This window comes from Sinohyriopsis cumingii, chromosome 5 (genome assembly GCF_028554795.1).
Source record: "Sinohyriopsis cumingii isolate HCF-2022 chromosome 5, ASM2855479v2, whole genome shotgun sequence".
Lineage (NCBI taxonomy): Eukaryota > Metazoa > Mollusca > Bivalvia > Unionida > Unionidae > Sinohyriopsis > Sinohyriopsis cumingii.
Genome location: NC_142965.1, coordinates 125,508,153 through 125,535,090, shown reverse-complemented (window position 1 = coordinate 125,535,090; position 26,938 = coordinate 125,508,153). Strand labels below are relative to the sequence as shown.

The following is a 26,938-nucleotide window of genomic DNA, read 5'->3' as shown; positions in this document are numbered from 1 at the left end:
AAGCTATAATAATGATTATATGACGATACCCGAGTTGGTTTGGTCAATAATGATATCATGGTGTTGTTTGGCAGTACACGTTATTCCATCAATGGAAAGAAAATCAGAGCTATTCTTGAAAATTTTGACAACATTGCCAGATACATTGACAATTACGCAAGTTCTGATGCCCATGCTGTGGCATTTATCAAGGATACAACCAATAATACAGATCATGATACGTATACATTTTAGACGACCTCAAAATCATACAGGCTATGCTGGCACATATGTAGAAGACATGATCATTAATACCAACCGGAATTTCAGCTCTGCATTTCTATAGAGTTGAATACAACTTTAAAAACACGCGTTGGGATTTTTGTATACTTTTCCTTTTAGTCGCATTTGGAGGTTTTGCAGAGATGCGCGCAATATTATTTTAGAAGCCAAACACAAAGTTGCATTATTCCTTAAAGGCTTTCGTGGTGATGCAATTTGGAGTGAGAGGGCTGCTGCTATTGGTATAGTTGAATTATCGACATTAGCATTGTCGATGCCTGTGCTAAACCATTCGTTGACCATAGAAGACCGTTTCTTATTGTTTATGAAGTCTGGAACCGCATCAACTTTGTTGTTTCTCAACTTCTACAGACTCACATATTATTAACCCATACTCAGGGACAGTACCTAACATGGTCTTACTGCACCATAACATGTATTCCTGGCAATTCAATATGAGATTCAAAATGGTGACCAAAACCATAGCAAGATATCTGACCACTTAGAAGTGACATAAGTTTTTTCTGCTCTTCAACAGTCATCAGGAGCTTTCTAAAGAAATGCAGCTTAACTCGTAGACAATCGCACCTGCATATTATAATCTGTAGTCAGACCTGGGCCATGACATCAACACGTTGACATGGGTCTGCAAAGTTCCCAGTACGACTTCCATACATCGTAGTCAATTTATTACATTTTACTGGAGTTCCTGGAGTAATTCAGGCAGCACGAGGTTCACATGCTTTGCTGTGATCCTATCTGTAGGAGGGTGTGGGTGGTCAAGCGAAAGTTATTGATACCCTCATAGAAACTTTATAGAATCGTAATATAGTAAATAAGCCTGTCTGGTATTCAAGAATAATGTCCTATCGCGAAGTTAAGGTTGGTTTTAGTAGAAAGTAACTTACAAAATTATGAAGCGCAATAAAATGATTGCTGGTAGCATTGAGGCAACTTCCAACACTGTTTTCTCTTTTTTGGAGATAACGTCTTAAGGTGGACTCAAACATAAGCCAACAAAATAACACCATGGTGATTGTCAAGTAATTTACCTCTGGGGTGACAAAAATAAAAAAATGGTGGAATATTTATGTTGCTCGCGGTCATTCCAGAGTTGTTAGGGACTGTCGCTGCAAACTACTGTTATTATGGGCGTCAAATAATGGCCTAAACCAAAACGCATGATTTATCCCAACAGATAAAAGAAAGTAAAATTAAAATAAATACAGTGAATTCAAGTAATGGTTAACTGAACAATCAGTCTAACCACCGCATGAAAAACCGAAGATACTTTTTATTCGGAAGGGTATATATTAGTCGTGTAGACAATCTATGACATACAGTCAAAGTTGATATAAAGAAGGTGACAAACAATGAATTTAAATAGATTTTGATAGTGTTACATCTTTCAATATGTTTAGGATGAAATTAAAATAAAAATAGCAGATGACATACACGATGGTTTCTTGAGAAATCCATGAGAACAAAATATTCTGAAAGACGGTTTGATTGAGGAAAGGAACCTTTCAACAAAATGGTTTCTTAAAAAATACAACATTAATATTTCTCAATTTATTCTGACCGCTCCGGTGGCCTAGTGGTTAGAGCGTCCGCCTCAGATGCGGGTTCGATCCCGGCCGAGTCATACCAGAGACTTACAAAAACGGTACTAACAGCTGCCTCTCTTGGCGTTCAGCATTAAGAGGTTAGTGTTAGGACTGGGCGGCCCGGTGTCAGGATAATGTGACTGGGTGGGACATCATGTTACATGTCTGCGGCATGATGCCCCAGTGCTAGACATAACTATAAACTGCCACATTGCAGACATCGTAGCGATATGACTGAAAAATTGTTAAAGCTACGTTAAAAATCCAAATCACAACAACCACAACAATTTATTCTGATAAAAAGGATTCAGGTGCTGAAAGATTTAATAGGACCTTGAAGACTGAAATGTGGAGATGCTTTTCACAAAAACGAGACAAGAAAATGGGTAAACGTTTTGTCTAAATCAGCAAAGGAAAACAACAATACCTATTAACAATGTAACACATTCGGCATTATGGACTTCAAAACAATAGGATATCTTGCCAAACCGGCACACACAGTGCTCAATAACCCTTTCAAGCAATGACAGTCAATAACATTAACTAAATAATAGCCCCAAGGATACTATCAGAGATAAAGAATAAAAAAAGGTTACATGAATTAGTTATGAATGCATTTCATTCAAGTTAGATTGCTTTTACTTGACTTTTCAATATGTTTACAATAACTTAACAAGAAATTAGTTAGAAATCTTACGAGTCTACTTCAATCCTAGCAAAAGGCATGTGATAAAGGCATCTCAACTTGGGTAAGTAAACTTGGGAGAGTTCGGTAAAACTGTGTTGAATTCTGGGTGAACTCGGTAAATTTCGGCAAGGTTACCAAAGGGGTATTTAGTAAGCAAAGTACAGACGTTAGGAATGTAGCATTGCATGTTCAGTCAACATCGTTTGCATACCAAACTGTGTTGCACTGGAGTATATATTCCTCTGACATTACTAGTCAAGTTTATAAAACTTTACCGAGGTGGAGAGTTTCGATTTGAAAAGACGCGTATACAATGCAACCTCTGCAGAAAGCTCTCCCCGAACCCCTTACTTACTTACTTATTTAAATTATCCTCGTGTGCGACCAGCTGGCCATTTACAAGTAATTAATTGCATGCAGCGTACTATTTAATTTGCCCCAGACTGTTGTTTTAGCATCAGTTTGGGGTTCGTCAACTGATTTACCGGGCTGCAAATACACTTGCGCTTTAATGTATATATGACATGCTTGTTAATCAGTCGGTGTGGGGGTGCGTAACACCCATATGCTGTTTAAATATGGCCCCAGCACACTGTTGGTAGTATATGTCAGGTGGTGGAAAATGAGGTGTTGGTACCGGTGTGGGTGGCGCCTTGGCCTCTTCTGGTGGCTCCTGTGGTCCAGGGTATGAATATTTTTAAACTTTGAAGAAATTGTATTATTTATAAATGTAAAGTGTTCGTCTTGGCTTTTGTAAGTTTCCTAATTAAATTGGATTTTACCCAAGGAGCGGTACCCTGTGTTTTTGTCTTGTGTTTAACATGGTGTTGTTTTTACTTATCATTGCTACTTTGTGTAGCTTGGTCTGATGGCTTTGGATTTGTAGCCACCTTATATTGTCTAAAGGTTATGGGTCGGGTTATTAGCTGCTGCGCATTGTGCAATGGGACCCTGATGGTCAGGAAATATGACCACCTTATAATCTTAGGTTCGTTTTAGCACCAGATTAAGTTTGGATCTGTATTAGAGTGTGCGAATTGATTAGTTACCGCATTGTGTAGTTAGACCCTGCTAGTCTGGACTTATGATCACCTTATTCTGTTTGTTTCGTTTCGTACCAAATGCGTGGGTTTTATCGGATTGTTTGTTTGAAGAATGTTTATCTGACACTCATTTGACTTTAAACCGAGTACCATTACCAGTAATTATACATACATGTATGAATGTATGTATATATATATATATATATATATATATATATATATATATATATATATATATATATATATATATATATATATATATATATATATATATATGTGTGTGTGTGTGTGTGTGTGTGTGTTAGAAGAAGGCTTGGAACTCTCACTCTAGTTATTGATTTTTGCATGCATGAATAGGGTTGGGGGCAAGGAGGGTGATTGGTGTTGGGGGTGGGATTTCCGTCATCCAGATATCCATCTAGAAGAGTATTTTTGTCATGCAGATGTGATTCTACCTTACTCGGTTATTGGATGTTAGGGCAGGGCTTGCATCTAGAGAACCCTCGTTATTAGGTGAGCAGCTTCTTTTCCTTTTTATATTTGCAGTGCGAATTCTTGTTTAGGGGATCTTAACTTTCTTTTAGGGTAGGGCTCGCAACCAGAGAGCACTCGTGGCGCCTGCTTGGCTGTCAGAATAATTTATTTCTTAGCTACTGTTTTTGGATTTATGTGTTTTAATTGCAATTGTTTATTTGGTGTTGAGAGTTTTGTTTTTGTTATAATTTCCCTTTTTTCCTATGGCAGAGATAAATCCCAATATATTTGTACACACCAACTGGATGTTGGATGTTTTGTTGGTGAGAAAAGTTGGGTATTGGTCTGGGGCTATATTTTTTTACCTGGAAACTTTTCCTTTCTGACGTATATTTGGGGCAGATATCGAAGATGTGTTCTAATGTTTCAGGGACGGGACAGTGGAGGCAATTTATGTAGGCTTCTTCTATGCCTGGTAAAAACCTTCCAAATCCTGCTGGCTAGTAGAGTTTTTCCAGTTTTGAGTCTGGTTATGACTTTGGAGTCATAAGGTTTTACCAGTATAGAGCCAGTAATGCTTCTACCAACTTGTGTCTGCAATTGGTAGAGTTTTCTCCCTTTTCCACAGTCTAATTTTGTTTGTCCAGGATTTTCAGTTTCAAGTAGACTTTTCGTAACACATTTTCTCTGCTTGATTTGTTGTTCGTCTCCATGGTTCGTAGCAGCCTGAGGTAGTCGGTAATTCTCACCGCTTTAGTTGTCTGAGTTTCTTGAATCCATTTTATTGCTTTTTTAATTGCCCAAACGTCGACTTTACAAATGGAGCAGCGATCTGGTAGCCTTGTCACCAGCGTGTTGTCTCCCCCACCCACCCCCACCCCGGAATAATGACTGCAGCTGCTGTACGCAATTGTTCAAGTGATTTTGATCCATTGGTGTATATTTGCATGAAAGCCTCATACCTACTAGCAATATCAGTTAAGATTTTGGCCCTAATTTCAAGTGGGTTTATTTGTTTGTCCCCATAGTTTATTGCTTCGACATTGATTTTGGGGGTCTAACAGATCCATGGTGCGGTGTCAGTGTATTATATTATTTCCACTTGGGTATTTGTGAGGTCCAGTTCTCTTTTTAGGTCATTAATTTGTGTCCCTCTCGGTAGGTTTGCTACGAGTTTATGTCATAAAGGTTTGTTACCACTTGTTGATGATGATGATAGTGGGATGCGATTTTGGGTGGATTGACGGGTCTCGTATTGCAGGAGTAAATCTTAACTTCTAAGGAATCTAAGGTGAAGAGGGGGTTCCCCGGTTAAAACTCGGAGTTCGTCTCCAGAGGTGCTACCGAGAGCGCCGGTGCAACTGACAATAACATGTTATTGAATTTGATCGAGCTTTCTAGGGATATTAGGGTGGATCGAGGCACACGCCTGGCATCCGTAATCGACTTTCAATCGAATGAGTGACCTATATAATGTAAGGAGTGCGATCAGATCTGCCCCCCCCCCCATTCGGTTCCTTTGGAGGTTTAAATCTTGTCCGCATCTCCTTACTAGCTCTGTTATGTGTTTGCTCCATGTAAGGTGCACATCAAATAGCATTCATTGGAATCGAGCTACTTTTTCAAATTTTATTTCCGTTCCATTTAGTTCCCCGAACCCCCGAACACAACGGTATTTATAGTAATAAGGCGCACGCCATTGCAAACCGAACAACCGCAGAGAGCTAGTCGGTGCCGAAGACGCATGCTGAGACACAAACCAGAAGGCAGCTAACATAGCTCTTTGGAATATATATATATATATATATATATATATATATATATATATATATATATATATATATATATATATATATCAAACAAGACGTTAAATGCGATCTCTGGATTCTACAGAAGAATACTGGATCATACTGATATTTTATTATTTTAATTCGTTCTCTACAGAGATTCGAGCTCGGGTGGGTGGTAAACAGCACCCATCGTCTTGCTGTAAACACCGACTCCAACATCATCTCTGTAGTGATGCGTTCATTGCCAATGCTTACATTCAAGGCGATGGGTACCGTTTACCCATTTACTGTTAGTATTATCAAGTATTCTCCCGTAGAACCCAGTGGTAGCACTTTACAATCATTACGTTATCAAGTGACAAATTCCAAATTCATTATTAATTTTCTAGCAGTTTTTCCTCTGTAGCTGACATTGATATTTCCGATGATATAAAATGCCATGAAACTTCTGTTACTTCAAACCTAACTACAACCCTTCAGGCTTATTATGTCAGGAAGTTGATGTTCCATTTCTTAATGAGATAATTATTTTTTAAAGAACTTAATGAATCCCTCCCAAAAAAAGTACAATGCAGGGTTTTTCCCCCCATGGTATGTACATTTGTTTCATTTCACAAGTGATAATATTCAGATTTTCAAAAAAGGTTTGGTCTGCGTGACTCTGTGTTGATCAGTGTAAACAAATATTGTAGTTGTCACATCAATGAGAGATGCATTCTCTCAAGATCTCTGAGTTTATGACACTGCACGAAAATTGGGTAGTGTCAAAATAGGGTGAGGGATGATATACTTCGACTTCTCTACAAATTAGCACCGTTACCAAGTATCTGGTCACCACATTTACAATGAATTCTGTCCAGTATGCATCCTCATGTGTTTGGTCATATTACTGCTTTGGCTAAACCCTACATTACACACTTCACTATTTTATGGCCTTTCTCCAGTATGAATTCTCATGTGTTTTGTTAGATTTCCAGTATGGCTAAAGGGGTCCTACTAAATACTGCTAAGCCCGACAAAGCCAGACAAAGCCCGACAAAGCCTGACAAAGCCTAACAAAGCCCGACAAAGCCAGACAAATGCCTGACAAAGCCTCACAAAGCCTCACAAAGCCTCACAAAGCCATGTGAAGTCAAATAAAAAATGCGTATTTATATTTTTAATTATATTGATGAATAAATTAACAAAGCCGAAAGACTAGTTTTCTACATATTTATGCAAAATTTTATGACCGAAAATAGGAAGACAGAGTACAAGTTCGAAATTGAATAATGGCAAAGTAATAACAAAGTATGACAAAATCTTACGTAAACTGTTTATTACTGAATCCATTGTTCACTGAACTTATCGAAAGAAAGTGCAATTTATTCAGTATTTACTAATCACACAAAGCCAGACAGAGTCATACAAAGCCTAACAAATCCTCACAAAGCCTTACAAAGCCTGACAGTCATAAAAGTCCTTTTAGACAAGTGTATTTATATTGTAAATTATATTGACGAATAAATTAACCAAACTGAAGGATTAGTTTTCGACATAATTATGCCAAATTAGATAACCAATAAAATTTGGTGGCAAAGTTCGAATTCGAATAATAAGACAATCGTATGTAAAATGTTATTGTAAGTTTAAAAGCGTTTCTATCCTTGTATTGAGTTAAATATATAATAAAAAACAATGATCATAGACAAAGCAAACATTTTCTAGTTCTGTTATATTTATTGATATAAATTGTGTATCAACACTATATATTAACAAATATTTAATGAATGTTACAATATTGTACAAACGATACTAAAAAAAATGTTTGAGAAAACGCAAGATTTAATATTTAACGTAATTCACAATAGTTATATATGCATTTGCGCGTCTTTGCTGTGTTTAGTAGGACCCTCACCCTATAAATAATCGCAGCTCGCTGCATTCCTTCACCTGTTCTCGTCACCAAGATGTGGACCGACGTGGAATCCTCTACTCTTGTCTCTTCAATGCTATTTAGAACGGACTTACCCATGTACGTACGATCTACGTGGACTATTGTCAAGAGGACGGATACCTGTGTATGGAAAAGAAGAATATACGTAGAAAGACAAGGTTGTTTAAAGAGGGTTTTGATTTACGGCCCAGAGGTAAGACAGAGTTTAAGGACAAGAAGGAGCCCTAAGCGGTGCCTTCTGTGTTAACAGTATGGTATGTTAACATAAAACCCAAAGGCCCTTTTCAGGGCCACTCCAATGTCTCGAATAGACATTACCTTTCATGCCTGCATTTCTTTTTTCTTTAAATGTCTGTTGTCTATTGTCTGTGTTCTATAAATCTCCCATGTTCCATAACACTATACAGACCCACCATGTTAAATTTCCCATGTTAAATTTCTCTTGAGCCTATACAGTACCACAATCTATACCCCATGTTAAATTCCTCCTTGAGGCTATACAGTCCCATCCCACCATGTTAAATTCCTTTTGAGGCTATAAGGCATCCAAAATTTCCCCATGTTAATTTCCCATTCAGGCTATAAGGCATATACCCCTTTTTAAGAGTAAAGTCCCCTTGAGGCTATATCGTCCCACTATACTCCTACCGTATTTAGCCTGTTCATTGCACTTTCATAGTTGTACACTCCACCGTCGTCTGTACGACTGCATATACGACATTCATCAGGGTATTGTCCAGAAAAAGCTTTTAAATCATCAATTGTCAAACCATCACACTTTGCGTGCATCCAACACTTGAGGTCGCTGTCAGATCTTCACATAGGACTGTGGAGATAGATTTCAATCAGATTGCGAGGGACCGACCATTTTCATTGTCCGATGAGAGTTTTAAGTCTTTGAGGCAAGTAAGGCACAAACTACAGAAGTGTAATGTGACATAATGTTTAGTAAGAGTATTTAATGGGCATAGCGCAGAAACGAACAGCTAACGACGAAGACGTCATAGGTTTATAAGCTGACATGTCCTCTTTGCGATAATTTCTTGAGGACAAAGGTGACGAGTCAGCTAAGGACCCTTCACCTATAATGCACGGGATATATACATGATACGAGACAATTTCGGCATCCAAGCCACCATCAGAGCACTTTTCAGTATTAGCGACTGCTATCAGCCTAACCACTTCTATATAGATAGATAGATAGATAGATAGATAGTTTAAAGACGGGTTAGAATCTTCCAGCAATTTTCCAATATATATATATATATATATATATATATATATATATATATATATATATATATATATATATATATATATTGCAGAAAAGTGAAAGAAAGAGCTAAACAAACAACCAAACGACCCCTCTTACTCGGCAGATACACGAACCGGTTGTGTGGATAAAACATGGCGACTTCTTCACGTTCGAGGAAAACTCTATAGCCAAGGGATTTCTTTGGCCACCTATATTTGCTCAACGGATCGCATCGTCTTAAGTCATTTTTGTATGCGCCCATTACAAATGATTCATTTGGCCCAATGGAGGCCAACATTTTGATAACTGGACCAATCCCTCACCATCTTGGCATAAGCGAGATACCATCTGCTGAATTAGGGAAACCTAGTCTGGCTCACGGCGGGTATACCTCTGCAAGTACAACTCCAGATGTCAGAGCCTGTACGTTTACAAGTACATAAGGCTGGAAATCACACCTACTACAATCCTTTCGGGAAGCCAGTGGTACACAGTCTCCACAGGAAATGCACCTTCTTATCAATATCCTGGATATGAAGGCCATTTTGAAATCCTTTTATGGCATGAATATTTAAATGGAAAAGGACTCCTCATTCTAGCCGACAAATCTACGGTGATGATTTATCTCAAACGGCTTGGCGGAACCAAGTGCCCAGACGGTTGCGTCCAAGCGTGGAACGTTTTAAGTGGTGTCGTGAACAAAAATCCACGTACAAATTGGTTATAGTCCTGGACGGTTAAACACACTAGCCGAATTTATTGTCCCGAAACAATCAACTAATGCACGGATGCAATGGTCTCTCGATCCGTCGGTTTTCACTTAGAGATCTGCCGATCAGATCGACCGTTGGTGGACCTGTTTGTGACAAGGTGGAATACGGATGTAAAAGAATGGGCAGTCAACGCTCTATCTATATGATTGGAACTGCTTGTACGCGTACGTCTACTCTCCAACACATTTGATTACAAACGTGATACAGAAAGCAAGATACCCATATTGTCTCCTCATCCTCATTGCTTCACTCAGTTATGTATCAACAAACTGATCAATCTCGCAATGGAAACTATACAGCAAACTGGGATTTTTCCCTCATCTACTCAACAATCACGACATCAGTTGTTTCATCCATACAGAAATCTACCGATCATGCACATCTTGATCATATTAAACAAGCTTTCATAGATAAATAGTTCTCCCAACCAGTCGTGGAGAGAATCGCTCAAGCAAGAAGACATTCCACTCTGAGAGCATACGAAGGCAAATGGCAAACTTTCACACATAGCTAATTTTCTGATCTGGAAATTGGAAGAGATAAAGTTAAACCCGAATAAGATAAATCGTTACCGTTCCACGATTGCTGACACCTTTCATCATCAAGGTAGAGAGGATATCGGACAAAAGAAAAACTTCTCAGACCTTTTCTTCACTTTTAAGCGTATACAGCCGAAACTTTGGCTCTTTGCCCAAAGTGGGACCTATCTTGGGCACTAATCTAGCTGAACAAGATACCGTCTGAACAACTTTCAAGAGCATCTCTGACTTACCTTTCATACAAGACCTGCTTGCTCATGGCATTAGCGACGGCTGGCTGAATCAGCGAAATACAAACCCTACCAGCAGACCCGAATTACATATAGTTCCGACAAGACGGATAAGTTTCACTCATGATGACATTCTCTTTCATCGCCAAGAACAAGCTTCCAGACTTTTATTATAAAATCACTGTCTAGTCTGGACACTTCAGATCAAGGCCTCCTGCAAGACCAACTTTGGGCTTTGACTTGGTATCTTAAAAGAACAGCGGTGCGTGGAGGGAGATCACGCCTATTTTTACCTCTAAAGAGAAAACATGAAGAAATATAAGCACAGGCTATTTCGTCCTGGATTAAGTGGGTTGTACGCTCTGCATATCGAGAAATAACCTCAGTTCAAATGACCTTATTACGCATTTCGGCTCACGAGGATATGGCACTTATCACCAGCATATCATTTGACCGAAACTGTTTACTAGCCAACATTATTCAGATCGGAATCCTGATACCCTAGCTTTTCTTTCTCGAGATCTGCCATCACAAGGGACTCAGTTCAGTCTGGTGGGACATATATCGGCGGCTCAACAGCTCACCTTTTCAGGTCGATAGACAGCTTCACGACATCCGCTGGATTTGCGGAGGGGAGTGGAGGAAATGTTTGCTATTTGAAACCGCTCCCTGACAGATGGAGTCCCTACCATTTGGGTTACCACGAATCTGTCTCGTATACTTTAGGGGACTGGAGATTGTATCTCTGGGGTAAGATGTGTCTGCCTCCACGTTTTACCTATTCTCCTTTTGGGTAATGTATTTAAAGAAGAAACCGATATTTATTGGTATATTTGTTTTCATTATGATGCATGCAATGTCGTGATATCAACTATTAGAGGTTAAAATTTTTATTGAATATAGATATGCATGGGCAAACATATTATTTGGATGAAAACTGCATATACAAATTTCAGAATTTATTGTCTGTTTTGAAATTGTATAACATTAAAGATTACTTAATCATTGATCATGAAACCAATTATATTTTATTTATATGTCATTTGAATCTAAATTAGTTTATACTATATCATTAACAATATATTTCAGGAAAGGATAAAGTTGAAGACAATTAATAAGTTCTTCTAAAGTTATAAGCTGCTTCTTTCTCACAACCATGAGTTTACTTCCTTTACTATCTTGTCCGCACCCTTGAAGGGGGTGGTATCTTGAACTCTAAACATCATCTTTTGATATTGTGTACAGACACGCTGTGTCATCACACTTAGTGAGATTGGTGTGTGATTTTGGGCTATAGAATCCTCCGGCATAGTGTGTGTAGTCTATTATTAAGATTTAATGCCTGATACTTTCATAAAATTTAATTTTGTCTAAATACTGAATTTGACACAAATCATCAAAATTCCTGCCAACCGGAATCATCACTACAGATGTCCACCCAGCTCTCCTGCTGTTGGCTGCCTTGTTGTTAACTTAGGAAAGGCACCAGAACTCCCGTATATTCTGCATACTATAGCTAATACCGAATTAAATATACCATGAAAGCAACCTCCCACCACTTTATAATATTTCTTGCTCTGTCAATACGGATTAAAATATAGTAAAAGTTTGTGAGATGAGAAAAACATTCTTAAAACAGATTGATCAGATGCTATAATTGATTTGTCACTTTGCACTCATTAATTAATATTTATCAAATTGAGTAATATAGGTTACAATGCCAGGTAATTTTGAAATCAATGAATACACTAATTGTTGTATTTGCAATAAAGTTTGTACTGAATACGGTCAGGACAAAAATATGCAATAATATTGATTTTGACCTTTCATTACCTCAAATATGCTTGTTATAATTTGGAGCAATATATGACTGTGCATGCCTTACATAAACGTTATAAAGCTTAAGAGACAGAATCGCTTCCATCCTATTATTAAACACACATACAATACTACACTGGTCTTATTGTATAATGTTAATCTTGGGGACTAAGAGAGATTAATGGCAACATGCTGTAGCCCTCTAAACGAACGCAAACAACTAGATTCTTGAATAGTATCATGAATAAGTTATTTGAAGTTAACACATAGAAAACAAAATGTACAGGAAATGTGGATTGAATTTGATTGATTGATTTAGACTCATGGTATTTGGTCTGCACTGTAGTTCTGATGAGAGTTTGTTACCTTTTAGCACAATAGACATAACCTAGTCAATAATGAGGTGGTTTAAAATGAAGTGAAGTGGCTTAAGATGTAGTTAATGAAACTTCAAGCAAAAAATCCAATATGAAAATGTTAACCCCTGCTATGATCAAAACATTAGATCTCATTGATGTTACGAAAGAATGGCTCCTTAGGCCATGACAATGGTTATGCTTTGCGCATTTAGCACCATTTTTAGGGACATGACAGGCTGTATCAACTCTCCAATATTTCTTTTCAAAAATGATTACAACAGTAGTTGCGCAAGGTTGAAAAGTTGAAGTAACTTAGAAAACAACTTCGAGTTGCTTATTGATATGCACAAAAGAAGCAATATTTTCTTTCTAACTAACGACGGCGGGTGTGTGTGTCCGGAACATCAAATATAAGTTGGATACCTTGTTATATCCCTTGTTCGAAAGTGATATAGGAAAGGTCCTCAACTCATTAACAAAAAAATGCACTGAATACAGATAACCTGCCAAATATGACTTATTTGCAATGCTTTGAATTTAAACATTAGTTTACAGAAACTACTAAGTATTCTTTCAATGAATAGCAAAATCATACAGAAAGTGTTAACGATTTTTGCACTAGCAATTGTCGTATTTTTATCGAATTTTGGAGTACTCTTAATGATAATGGATCTAAAGTAGCTAACGTTCAACAATATATTCACTCAGAAATCACGATAAATGTAAACACAGATTTTCATAAAATGTATCAATATTTGGTGTCAGATGCACAGGTAAAGATTCAAAATATTCAGGAAGTATTACGTATGTTGCTTGCATGCCTAATTGTATTTGAGCGAGATTTACAGTATGACAAAAATAAAAGACTACATTTGCATATAATCTAAATGCAAACACAATTATTTGCTACATCATTATGCGCAGTGTACCGTTTCCGTTCAACATGACTTACATCAGAAGCCGTTATGCAAGGATGAGTTGTGAAAGTTATCTATCCTGAAATAAAGTGGACCCGTACTTATAGTTACTGGTGTATCGATATATCTATCAAGGAACCAATACTTTGTATATGGTAGGTGAATGTGGCACTGTCTAAAATTAAAAAAGAACCAAGAAATCGAACTCTCCCAAGAGTGTTAGTAGTAGACATTTTGAAATACAGGTTTAGGCGATTGTGAAAGAAAACAAACTGGTAATGAAAGATTGTAGAGACGGTAATTTGCTTGGTAACTAAGAAAGTGAAATCTTTCCATTTTTAGTTTAAAATGTGTTAATTAAACAGGCTTTAAAATTCCTTTATCAGCGTTCTTCTGACTATTATCAGTCGTATATGATTAGAGGGTTGTTTTCAATACGCATAACTCTCTAACTTAACTGCCATTCAGCTCATCGTTGAAAAATATGTAACTTATTCATTTGTGGTAAACAAACTATGTCATCCTTTGCAGAGTTACTGTTGTCGTAAAATCCATGTTGTCTTTCACATTGGTGGAAAAATCGTCTGTCCCAACATCAACTTATAAAGAAATCGTATCAGTTATTCTATCACAGTGTCTGATATTTAACATGCTGTACTAGAATTGGTGCAATAATAATTTGGAGAACAATAACGCTGTAAATCGATGGTAAATTTGTTGTTACTAATTTTACTTTCTTTGTGTTGCAGACTGATTAATAATATTGGTAGTCTATAATTGTTTTTCTCGTGAATCCTTCATTTTTCGGTTTGAAAAGTGTCTTTTCATCAACACATATTTTTTACCACTGCTCCATCTTAATATTTTCCCTTTGTTTAACAACCGCACTGTCATTCGTCCATTTGGAAAAAAATCTTTCTCCAAATCATATGTTGCTTTTGCCTAAAACAATAATTCAGCTAAACGCAAGCATTACACTTCTTTTGTAATGACATATTTCTCTTAATGGTTAAATGACATGGCAATTTGATGCTATTGATTTTGCATCATTAACCAACTTCTGTAACTCCTAGAATTCATTCATGTCCAATGTGAGTTAATTTCAGTGGTAATTTTTGAAATAGTCATTCTTATTCAATGGGGATTCTTGAAATAGTCATGCTTATTCATTGGTGATTCTTGAAATAGTCATGCTTATTCAATGGGAATTCTTGAAATAGTCATGCTTATTCAATGGGGATTCTTGAAATAGTCATGCTTATTCAATGGGGATTCTTGAAATAGTCATGCTTATTCAGTGGAGATTCAAGATCCACATTTAAAATCCAATCGGTATCGATCTTTTGTGTGTGTGACTTGTCTCCTCCGCATAGATCTTGTTCGCAATATATTACATAGTAAATTACCGTGACCTAAAATATCCATACTCACCATCGTGATTTATCCGAACATATTTGTCCAGGTAGCATTCGTCATTTCCTTTTGCGTATCCACATCTTCAAGGAGTGGTAAGATGTCATTATCTGTTACAACTTTAATGTACATACCTGATCTGTTTCAACTTGCATCATTATGTGATAAGCCTGGATCACGATAATAATGAGCAGCACCTAATTTTAATATTTCATGCAGAGATGCCTAAATTCGTCAAAAGTGTGTTACCATTCTTAGATAATAGTTAATGGATCCAAAATAACGGAAAGACTTAAAAGTTCCGTATCGTCCTTAATATATTGGTATAAAGGGTGAAATAAGTTTCAAAAAAAGTTCTTCAATGGAATATTTAAAAAAAACTTCAATGATGTATTTCCAATGACGATAATTTGAACATATATATATATATATATATATATATATATATATATATATATATATATATATATATATATATATATAGTCTTAAGACGAGTTTGGATTTTCCAACTATTTTCCAAGTTCTACATCATCCAACACTTTTCCAGCAGACTTCCAACTTTGAACGGTTTCCCAGGAAAATTCCAGCTATACGGTATTTGAGGTCCTGGAAAGTTCGAATCGATAGCCTGAAAGCCGCTGCACAAACACGGAGGCAACAGTCTGTCAGAAGCCTAAAATATGTTGGTTATGTACAGCAGCACGTACCAGGTTTTAAGAGTCAATATAGCAAGAAATGAGTGTCTACTTTAAGATTAGTTACTTCTATTGTTCATTTATTATATATTTTGGATTTAATTTATCACATTAAGGATTTCGCAAGTTAAAGAATTTAAGATACTTATGACTAATGCTGTAATTTCAGTATTTAAACTAGAGCTTCACTTTCTCTTGTTATTCTAAAAAACAGGTTCTTCACTTCTAAGATAGCATCTAGGATCCATTTCCATTCGTTTGAGACATTTATATTTGTGCCATTTAGTTTCTTTTCTTTGGGAAGAATTTTTTGCAAATGCCAGTTGTATAAATGTAAAAGAGACCGCCATCGCGTCGGTATACATCGCAGTTATCAAACTTCGTTTGGATGATCTTTGGTGACGTTATATCACCACATATCTCCCCATTCATATTAATTGTGTGTGGTCGTTGAATTAATCCAATTTCTCTTGACATACCACACTTTTGTTAATATTAATTGTGAGTGGTCATTGAATGAGCTCATGTTCTTTTCACATATCACGCATTTACTTGTGAAGATTGGGTCATCATTAGATGAAAATAATTATCTCCTCATATTGCACCTATTTAATTCTAAAATGCAAATGTGATCATTGAATGTATATTCTTTTCTTAAAATATAACAATTTCTTAGACAGAAAGTCTCGATCAAATGAGCTTATTTGCGTTCATCGGGAGAACATAATCTTTCTCCCGATACCACATCCAACATAAGCAGTCGGCAGTTAGGATGCTGTTTAACGGACACAACACTTTTTTGTTGGAAATAGTCACATGACAAGTTGCCTCCCCTTATCTATTGCAGTCTTATTAACTCCAGTTAATATTATCTACGAGAATTCTAAATGATAAAGTCGTGTCCTGCCGAAGGTTGTATATTATATGAATCAAGAGAATCTTCTCAATAGTAGACCCCCCTCCCCTTTCCACAGTCAGTGAGCAACAATAAACTAAGTAGGAGTCAAATCACACATATACAGAAAGCTGGCAATATTTTCGCCTGCATATCAATGACGGCAAGCAACGATAAAAATCAACCGTACAAGAAAAATGCCAGAATGTCAGAAATGATGTTGGCATTTCCACCGCCATTACTTTTTCCCTGAATCTAAGTGATTACTGCATATTCAGTTTAATGCAGTATAACCTGTCTGAATCTTGCATCTTGAATAAATGTGAATAGTATGTATACAAAGGTAATTCTTTTAATCCAGTTTATTACATAAAGTGTCTTTAACGAATAAAGCGTCAGTAGTCTCTGCGGGTTGTTGTGTTATGAAATAGATTTTTCTCATAACCTTCTTCTCATTTCTTGCTATCAGAAGGAATTACTCATCAGTTAAGAAATGTCTTTACCCATGGAGAGAGAGAGAGAGAGAGAGAGAGAGAGAGAGAGAGAGAGCTGGAGAGAAGAAAGAGCTCCGGGATCTCTTGAAAGCGGGGTCACTTTTTACGGTGTAGATACGGCTACATCTTGGGGAAATTTCGTTGCGGGTGGTACGAGATGCTGTAACGACACAAGCCTCTTTGAGATTCCGAGGAATGAACTTATTTTATTGAAATACTCCCCATAAAAGAGATACATATAAAACTACGACAGAAAGAATCTAAAATTCAATATTTCAGACTAATACCGCAATCATTTAATTTATAAATATATTTTACTGAACTTAATCTAAAATGGCAACATATTAATCTCTATTAGTTAAAAAGTATTTTATTTCTAAATTACCTATTACTGAGTATGAGGTTGGTAGAGAACGTTGTTAATTTTACTATAGTCAATAATATAATTACAAGTAAATATAAGTTCTTCAAACATTTAAACTTTCCAATACATTATATTAAAGAATATTTAATAAATATTAAAATAATCCAATGTAGCAACGTACCGATCGTAGATTAACATCTTAACACTAAAAATCATTATACTATATAAAAAAATCGTACATGGACGATAATCTTACATGTAACGACACAAGCCTCTCTGTGATACCGACGAATGGACTGCAGCATCTGCAAGTCCGACGCCTTTTATACCAGATTCTGAAGAAGTAGGCAAATATGGTCATACGTCTAGTTTTTGTGTTACGCCAGAATCTCAAAGTGAGGCTGCATTGTTTCTTACAGACTATCGTTTGGGTCTATTTACGTCATTAAGTAGACAATTTTGCCAGATTAGCTTATTTACCCATTTGGAAAGAATCTTTAGAATTTGTCTAGTTTATCTATCTACACAACTTACCGACTGTATTGTTTTGCTGACTTATGAAAGAAGGGAAATGTAAAAAGAGGAATTTTGCTCATCTTTATTAAATAGTATATAATTGTAATACCGAAATAAATGGATTAATCTCAACACATTTTAATAGAAAATTACTTTCAATATAAATTAGTGGGAAAAAAATAATTTAGAGAAAATTTAATTCTTTAACTACAAAATTCTGTCCTAATAGTTGTATCAAAAAGCGAATGGGAAATAAAGTGTCTAATGGTCAAAAACAATTACAGTTTTATGAACACTACATGATGCAGATGAAGTTTGTTTATCTGTGTCTCGCGACACCTCCAGTAAATAAATTCTGAAGTCTAACAACCCGATGATTTTCGAATATGATCTTCAAATAGAATTGAATTTCATAGAATAATTGTACAAAATTTGAATGCTGCTGGAGTAAATTCTGTACGCAATAAAAATTTCTCCTCAATTAATATTTTAAAGAAAGTTCCTCTTAATTTTCACCTATTCCTACATGTCTTCTAGTCAAAAGGCATATCAAACGGTCTTGTAATATTTTTCTAACTGTACTATTTTTCTAATTTTAATATTTTCTGAATGTTTTGCCATTAAATCATTCATTAAAAATGCCTTCATCTTGAGTTTTAGCAGCAAATCTCTATTTATATTTAAATATTTTCGTCTATTGAATGAGAATTATTTTAAAATATACATTTTCTATTTGGTATGAGCAGTTGCATATTTATAAACTGACCGTTATCATATATTTTGCAAATATTACACCCTATGTCACCTATATCATCATGAATTTTAAATGTCATTAAGATAACCTATTTTTTTTAAACTCATAAAGTCAAATTCATTTTTCATTTTGGAGTAATAATTTGTACATTTTCTTTAAAGATGGTTTGTACAGCAAATGGTTCGCTGACTATCTGACTCACACATACATAAATACATACATACATACATACATACATACATACATACATATATACATACATACACACACACTTTCATACATACATACATACATACATACATACACACACACACTTACATACATACATACATACATACATACATACATACATACATACATACATACATACATACATACATACATACATACATACATACTTTCATACATACACACATACACGCATACATACATACATATATACATGCATACATCAAGCGAGAGAGAGAGAGAGAGAAAGAGACAGAAAGAGAGAAAGAGAGAGATAGAGATAGACAGAAAGACACAGAGAGAAAGAAATCCCCAGACATTATTTACATAAGTATATGCATTTTATTCTGATAGACAATCAGCCAGAACAGAACAATTTTCCACGGATATTGTAGACTTAGTTTCTCAACATAATTCCGGCGTGGCATGTTTTCTCTAAAGTTGAATTCACTTCGAACAAGTCATGTATCCATGGTGTAGTATCTGTGAAGCAAAGAAGAGGAATTATCACAGCTTAAAGAAAGTACTCATTATAATAACATCTGTTGTGTCATTCATTAGCTAAATGTTTCGAGGCACATATTTATGTGCTTGAGGAACTTGCCTGTCTGTCTGTTGTCTGTCTGTCTGTCTTGTAAAGGTGAGCTGTATAAAAAGAGGTGATCACTCTTAACAAGAATCACGTTTAAAATTTAAAATGATATTTCCGATATCTCTTTCATCTTACCAGCATATATCTATATATGTAATATTCATGTATGCATGTATGTAGCATTAAGATGTTAGTGTTAGGACTGGTCGGCCTGGTATCAGGATAATGTGATTGGGTGGGACATCATGCTACTTGTCTGCGGCATGATGCCCCAGTGCTAGACATCACTTTAAACTGCCACACTGCAGACATCGTAGCGATATGACTGAAAAATTGTTAAAGCTACGTAAAAAATCCAAATCACCCCCCCACACACACACACACATACACATGTAGCTATCATGATTGATATTACGTGTTAAATTTGTTTCTGTCTCACATATCCACAGGCATATAAAACATTGTATGCACCTTATTATTTTCGTTGAACACATGAAAAGAACGATTTTCTCATACACTCGCATGGAAATATATATCTCTGGAAACAGATAAAGTGATGTAAATAGTTTATTACTAACCTCTTCATATCCTTGTTGTCCTTTAAAAGCCTGAAAATATAAATCATCGAATCTATTTTAAATAATTCTGGTATATCCCATCTTTAAGATGTACAGGGTATTTAAAAATCATACTTTACAAAATAATATTGTTAAAAAGCATGCTCAACATTAACTTATGGTTTAACGATACGATTTTGAATAATAGGCATTAACACATAGTCCACACATGCGTTGATACAACAAATCAAATCAATATAATATGACTTTTTTGACGATGCCTTGTTTAGATTAAAACGAGAGCAAATAGGCAAGAATGGAAGTGAGAACATTATTTTCAACGTTTGCTTGCTATAAATAATACGAATATGAATATTATGTTCAATCTTACGATCCAGAAACCACAAATGTCCAAAAGCCACTAGGAGAAGAGGGATGATGAACTGCATTAAGCTTCCGGGTAGAAACTCTCTATTGTTTCCGGATGTCTCAAATATGACTCCGTTCTTCAGGGTTAAATTGTTGAACGTTGTGGCATTATCCGACGAAGTGGAGTCAGCAGAAACGATGGAATTTGCTACCAGATTCCAACCTCCGATTTTAGTTGTTCAAATCGCAAGCGGAGGCCTAGCGAGAGCAAGAATAAATATTGTTATTTATATTCAATATATATTGTGTGCTTGAACCTTGTCCGTGATTGAGGGTAGAGCTTTGTACTGCCGTGTCATGTTTCTTCAGATATTTGATATAGAATCAGTTGAAGGACTAATTTTATTTACCAGTTTGGAACTTTTGATTAGATTTTCAGAAACGCTATTGCGATATCATATAGATCAAGTAGGTATGTACATAAAGTTTTGGAAAATAAAAGTCTTCATTCCATCCATAAGATCATTCTGCGGAATAATTTTTAGTTGTGTTCAGATATAATATGAGATGAATTATTTATTTAAATTATTCATTAGAAGTACACCGTGCTAGATATTATTTTGGAATCAAAGACTACTTTCGGATTATTTTGGACTCATTCAAAGACATTCTGGATTAAATCATTGTGATACATAAATTGTAATATGGAGAACTTTATGATAACACAATTGGAGAATTTTTAAGCAAGATAAATCATAAAATCAATTAAAGTGAATGTTTCAACTAACGGGAAACAGAGGTAAAACCCAGTCTAGCCCGTAAGTTAAAGATATGTGATTAAACATTTAAAGAAGGAAGTGACTAGACATTTAATAACGGATGACTTGCCGATAGCTGCTGTTCTATTCTACACTTGCCCCCCCCCCCCCCCCCCCCCCAGGGATTTCACCTCTAAACATGATTTGGCGTACATCCGTAAAAGTTAATAGCTGACCACTACATGTTTACCCACCTCCACCCCAGCAAACAATTCTGCTGGAGCCCCTGCCACGTGATACTCTCAGTCTAGGCATAAACCTAAACATATTTCTAACGATATGCACAGGGCACTTGTGACGTCAGAGGAGAAATTCATCTGTTTAAAATTTGCAATGGTAGTAAAGTCCAGAAGGATATCTGGGAACTATTAATGGATTTGAAAGAATATTTTGATGATCTTAAATATAAGAACATAAGAATCAGTTTTTTACGATGGTATGAGGCTATGACATATATAACTTCCGTGAACAAAGTATAACAGCTAAAACAACCATACCTTGGATCTGTTTCAGTGATTGCTTTTCCCCATATTATGTTATGATTTGATATCTTTGCACTGTTCAAACTCTTCTGTTAAAAATTTTATTTTCAAAATTTTACCTCTTTAAGAACTGGAACTACATATGGATCACACTGTATTACGTTGAGGAAACGGACACCAGACACTCCGAAGGTAACTTGAAACTTGGGTAACTATATAAATTTAATTGTTAAACGTATTGGTAACAAACCAGATTTAAGTGTTGGATGATAATGCATTCGTTATTCAAATAAAAACAGGCGGAGTCTAAAAAGTACGTTTCATTTCGGCTTTGATTTAAAGTTGTTACTACTTCTTATTGATCGAAAAACAACCAGCCATTACCGAAAATAAATTGCTGGAGATTCGCAATAATCAATCATAATATTTTCTAAATCCATATTTCATTTCACATTCTAGTAAAATTTCTTTTTTTCATACAATGAAATCTAAACATAATTTCCTCGAATATTGGATATCCATGTAAATGACAATATCTTCGTCTTAACTTTCTAACTTACACTACTGTCATTTCGTAATACAAGAACCTTTTAACATTCTGAGTTCCTATATATTTATCAAAAATGTAAATACAACATGCATATATAACAGTTATTGTTCGATTGTTGTAATTCATGGTCCTCTTGTATTTATAAACCTTTCAGATAAAGTGTTGCATTTCGACTTAGGGATAATAGAAACAATATGTTCCAAACGATGAGTCTAAAGTTAACAGGACAGAACAAAGTATTCATGTCTGACGGATGTCGGTTGTGTTGGAGAGTTCGTGTTTTAAATTAGCAAGAAATGTTTAGCAGCTAATAGCTAGTTTTGATTGGTTTAATGCTCTTGTTGACATAATAGTAAATGTGTACTTCAGTTTTAAGACTAAACGAGGGAAATAGTTGTATTGTACTAAATCTCAATATTATCGGTTCATAATTAAATCTGTATACTACTGAAAATATTATCTCATGTATACAACTCATATAGTTATGTTTCTTCCCATATCAATGCTATTATCGAATTATGGGCAAATCAGAATCTATAAATGTACAATTTAATCCTTTCCGAAAGTTTGCATGTGAGATATATGCGAATAGCTCAACGAGAAAAAGCGAAATATAATTTCACAGACCTTCTTTCTGTGATATCGTGACGCCTTCTGTGACCCTTCGAGGGGCAGTCTTGCAACACAGTAGAATTATAACTGGAGCAAGCACTTATATAAACATGGGTGCTTTTATATCAATATGGGTGTTTCTTTGGAGACCGTTTGCTTGCATGGCATGAAGTGAACTGTCTGGGTGTTGTTTCTTCCTTCTTTTTCTTTTACGCTCTATGTGCTGCCAGAACATGCAAAACGTCGGTAGTAGAAATCTTTTTCACAGATTATGTGATTTAAAGTAAACATTTTCAATAATGTGGACAATAGTTTTGTCATTGAATTGTGTTTATTTAATGTTTATTCAGGAAGCTTTTCACTCTATGGACGGCGTCCTGAACAAAGAAGAAGACTGTAAGGCAAAATACCTTTCAGCGGGCTCTGCCCAACCAATACAGGTATTAAATTTGCATTGAAAAAGACATGCAAAAATAAACTTTATGGAAGGAATCCTCAACTGTAGAGGAATGTGAAACATAAACATTCCACTATATGTGTTATGTGCTAGAATTGTGTGATTTATTGGATGTTCCAGTATTTCTCCCAAATTTTACAGACAGTCAGATGTATGTCATATAACGCCATGCTATTTGACTATAGTCTGTTTCAAGTTAACCGTTTTGAAGCTGGACATACAAAATGAATTCAATTATACGTTCCATGCCGGAAATATGTTGTGATTGTCAACTGGACAACACGAGTTTCATGTGCTCCGTTAAATCAATTTTCAATATCACTTTACAATTTATATCAATTATTCAGTACCACTGTACGAGTAAATGAACAATATCTAAATATCCTACTTGTGGATTAAGCATTATTCATAGTTTTGTATAAATTCTTACCTTGTTCATCCTAAGTAACATAATAATAATACATTATTTATTGTTGTGCAAATACTATACTTCGATAATCTTGATGATAGATGAAACATTGTTCACTCTGGTGTTTATGTTCTAAACATTGATCACCCATGACCTCCGTGACATTTGTCCGTGATTGAAGATAGATTCTTGGTCTATTTGACTACTGTCATTACTGAGGGTTGCACCTACCTGATTTGTGTCATGTTGTGTTCTAAAGTATAAGTTCAAAACCAGACATAATTACGTCTTAGTGAAGCTTTCCAGAAAATATTATTGCTTGATAGGTTATTTAAATTATTCATTTAAATTAAAAAGTGTTGAATGAGTTTTTATTTAACAAATCACTGCTTTCGGATTAAAGAAGACTCATTAAGATACATTCTAGATTATATGATTGTGGTACATCAAAACATTTAAGACTTATTATTTGGAACATTCTATACTTTAGACCTTTGAAAGAACATTTAGAATTATTCGGGATTTATTTCACAATACTGTGTTTTCTGAGTTTGCATTTGGTATTCTTGAGGAATAAATTATTTCTTGACTTTACGAAACTTGTTGATTTGTTTCCATCTATTACGTAGTCTAAGACCACTGGAGTGGAGCACAGTCATATTTGTTGATAAGTTCTATACTTTTATTCTTGTTTGATTTCTCGTTTTAAATACATGTTCTAATCAGTTCCAGTTAGGAACTAAATCATCCTGTTAAAAGTATATGCTCATTGTATCGATATATTTACGCGATCTCCTTAGATTATCTTGTCAGTGTGCAAACTGTTCTTGTACTTGTCCTTCCATGACGTCACCTCTGTCTCATTAGCATTTAATATCTTAATTAAGAACACAATGTTATTTAATATAATTTAGATTACAAAGTAACAAATATAAGAGAGCAAAATCGTGATTATGGCGAACAATAACAATATAATGAAATAATTAATACAATTATTTTTAACAGATTAGAAATTTAACAAAATTAAATCAATCTTATTGTGCAAACAATCTCTATATAGCCGAATTCGTGGTTTACTTCTAATTAAGTCACAGAACACTATTGTAAGACGACTTTCAAAAGAATCTAAGAAGACCCATAACAATTTCCAATTCTTGAAGATTCGCTGTTTTCCCAAATTGGATTAGAATGTATGCCGTACATAGTGCGACTTCTGTCCAGTTTGTGTGTGTCTATGTTTCCTCACAAATTCTTGTTGACTCAACGTTCTGAAAATCGACGCTGTTAGGAGTATATATTAATTTTAATAGTACTGCTTCTCAAAGTCAACTACAGTAGTTGCAATCATGAGTAATGACAAACTAATTTGCTTGTAACTACAAATTATACATCAAAATAAAAAAATATCTTCTAGACTGCAGTATATTATTATATCATAAAACACACATAGCACTGTAAATGAAATGCATTCTCTCTGATGGTATATAATAGGCATGTTACACCATTTTCGGAAGGTGAAAATACTATATCCTGTTAGGAACAAGAGTTTTCAATTGATTTTCTTGTTTACCTTTACAAGGAAAACTTGATGGTGGCATATTGTGGAAACGATCACCAAAAAGGCACAAACACGAGGGTGAAAGAGAATTTCCATAGATTTCATTTTGTAGATGTCTGTATGTACTTTAACCTATCTTGAATAATTAAACTAAAATGCTTCCAATACAGGTTCGTAGCTATCCAAATAAGTGCTACAAACTTCAATGTTTTGACGGCATTTTTGCCAGTGTATGCTAAGCGTATCATAATTATGGCTATGGTAGATATCACTTGACAGAGTACAATATTGAAAAACAAATTACAACTTACTATGTGAATAGAACAGTGAGAAGACTGTTACATTAGAAGACACATTTCTTCAAAGATTTAGCATGATATTATTAATAAAAATGAACAAATATCTGACATACATATTTTCTTTAAAATAAAGTTATACTTTTGGATAAATGCAAAATAATTTTTTCCCAGGGCAGCTATTTATTACTCCATGAGGAATACATATATATATATATATATATATATATATATATATATATATATATATATATATATATATATATATATATATATATATATATATATATATATATATATATATATATATATATATATATATATATATATATATATTTCCCCACATCTTATTATTAATTTGAAATTTTTATGACAAAATATTTTTGATTATTAATTCAATGTAAAAATAAAGATATTCTTATCTACATTTTCTTCTTCTTTTGAATTAAGATAATCCAGGTGAAGTCCTCCTCAGATTTTAAGATGAAAGCATACGGTATTCAAGGCTGTCTATATTTGACAGAAGTTGAAATGAACTTGAACCATTAAGACTATTAAGCATGATATCAAAATCTAAGCTAATACTGAGAAGGAAGAAAACCCATTTCGATGACCGCCGTTAGCACGCACAAAGTAAACGTTGTAGATAAAATCCCTCGGGTAAACTGACGCCAACTTAAGATGATTCATGTGAAAATAGAACTTGGTAACCTATAATTATTTCCTCATTTCCTTATCCTAAGTGAGTGAGTATCACATTTATATAGTTGTTGTAATGGTCTTTATGTCTTTTGAGCCAGAGGACTTTCTATGCAGAAGCGTATGAACTCCGAAATATTATCTGTGCTAATCTCTTTTTATATTAGATCTACTATTAAGAGAGTGAGTCTGCATCTTTATACCAATTGTACAGGAGTAAGAAATCGCGTCAGCATCTTAAAGTTTAGGCAAAGTAAATACTGATAGCAAGCTACGAAAACATATGGACAATTTTAAATCTAGCTCACTTGAATATCCAGTTTTCGCATCACGTGTTGTATTTGAGTTAATTGCGTCAGACATCAATGCTCTTAGGTTTTCATCCAATACTTTCTCCACTTTTGTAATGACGTTTTTGACATGTTGGTTTTATTAGATTTAAGAGCTTTTCCATCATAACAGGTATCACTAATTTTAAAATAGCACTTG

General features: G+C 35.0%; 1 pseudogene; it reads left to right on the top strand.

Moving 5' to 3' along the window:
* The first annotated feature begins 9,338 nt into the window (after positions 1-9,338).
* Positions 9,339-26,938, top strand: part of LOC149800132 (toll-like receptor 4) — a 61,067-nt pseudogene continuing 43,467 nt past the window's right edge.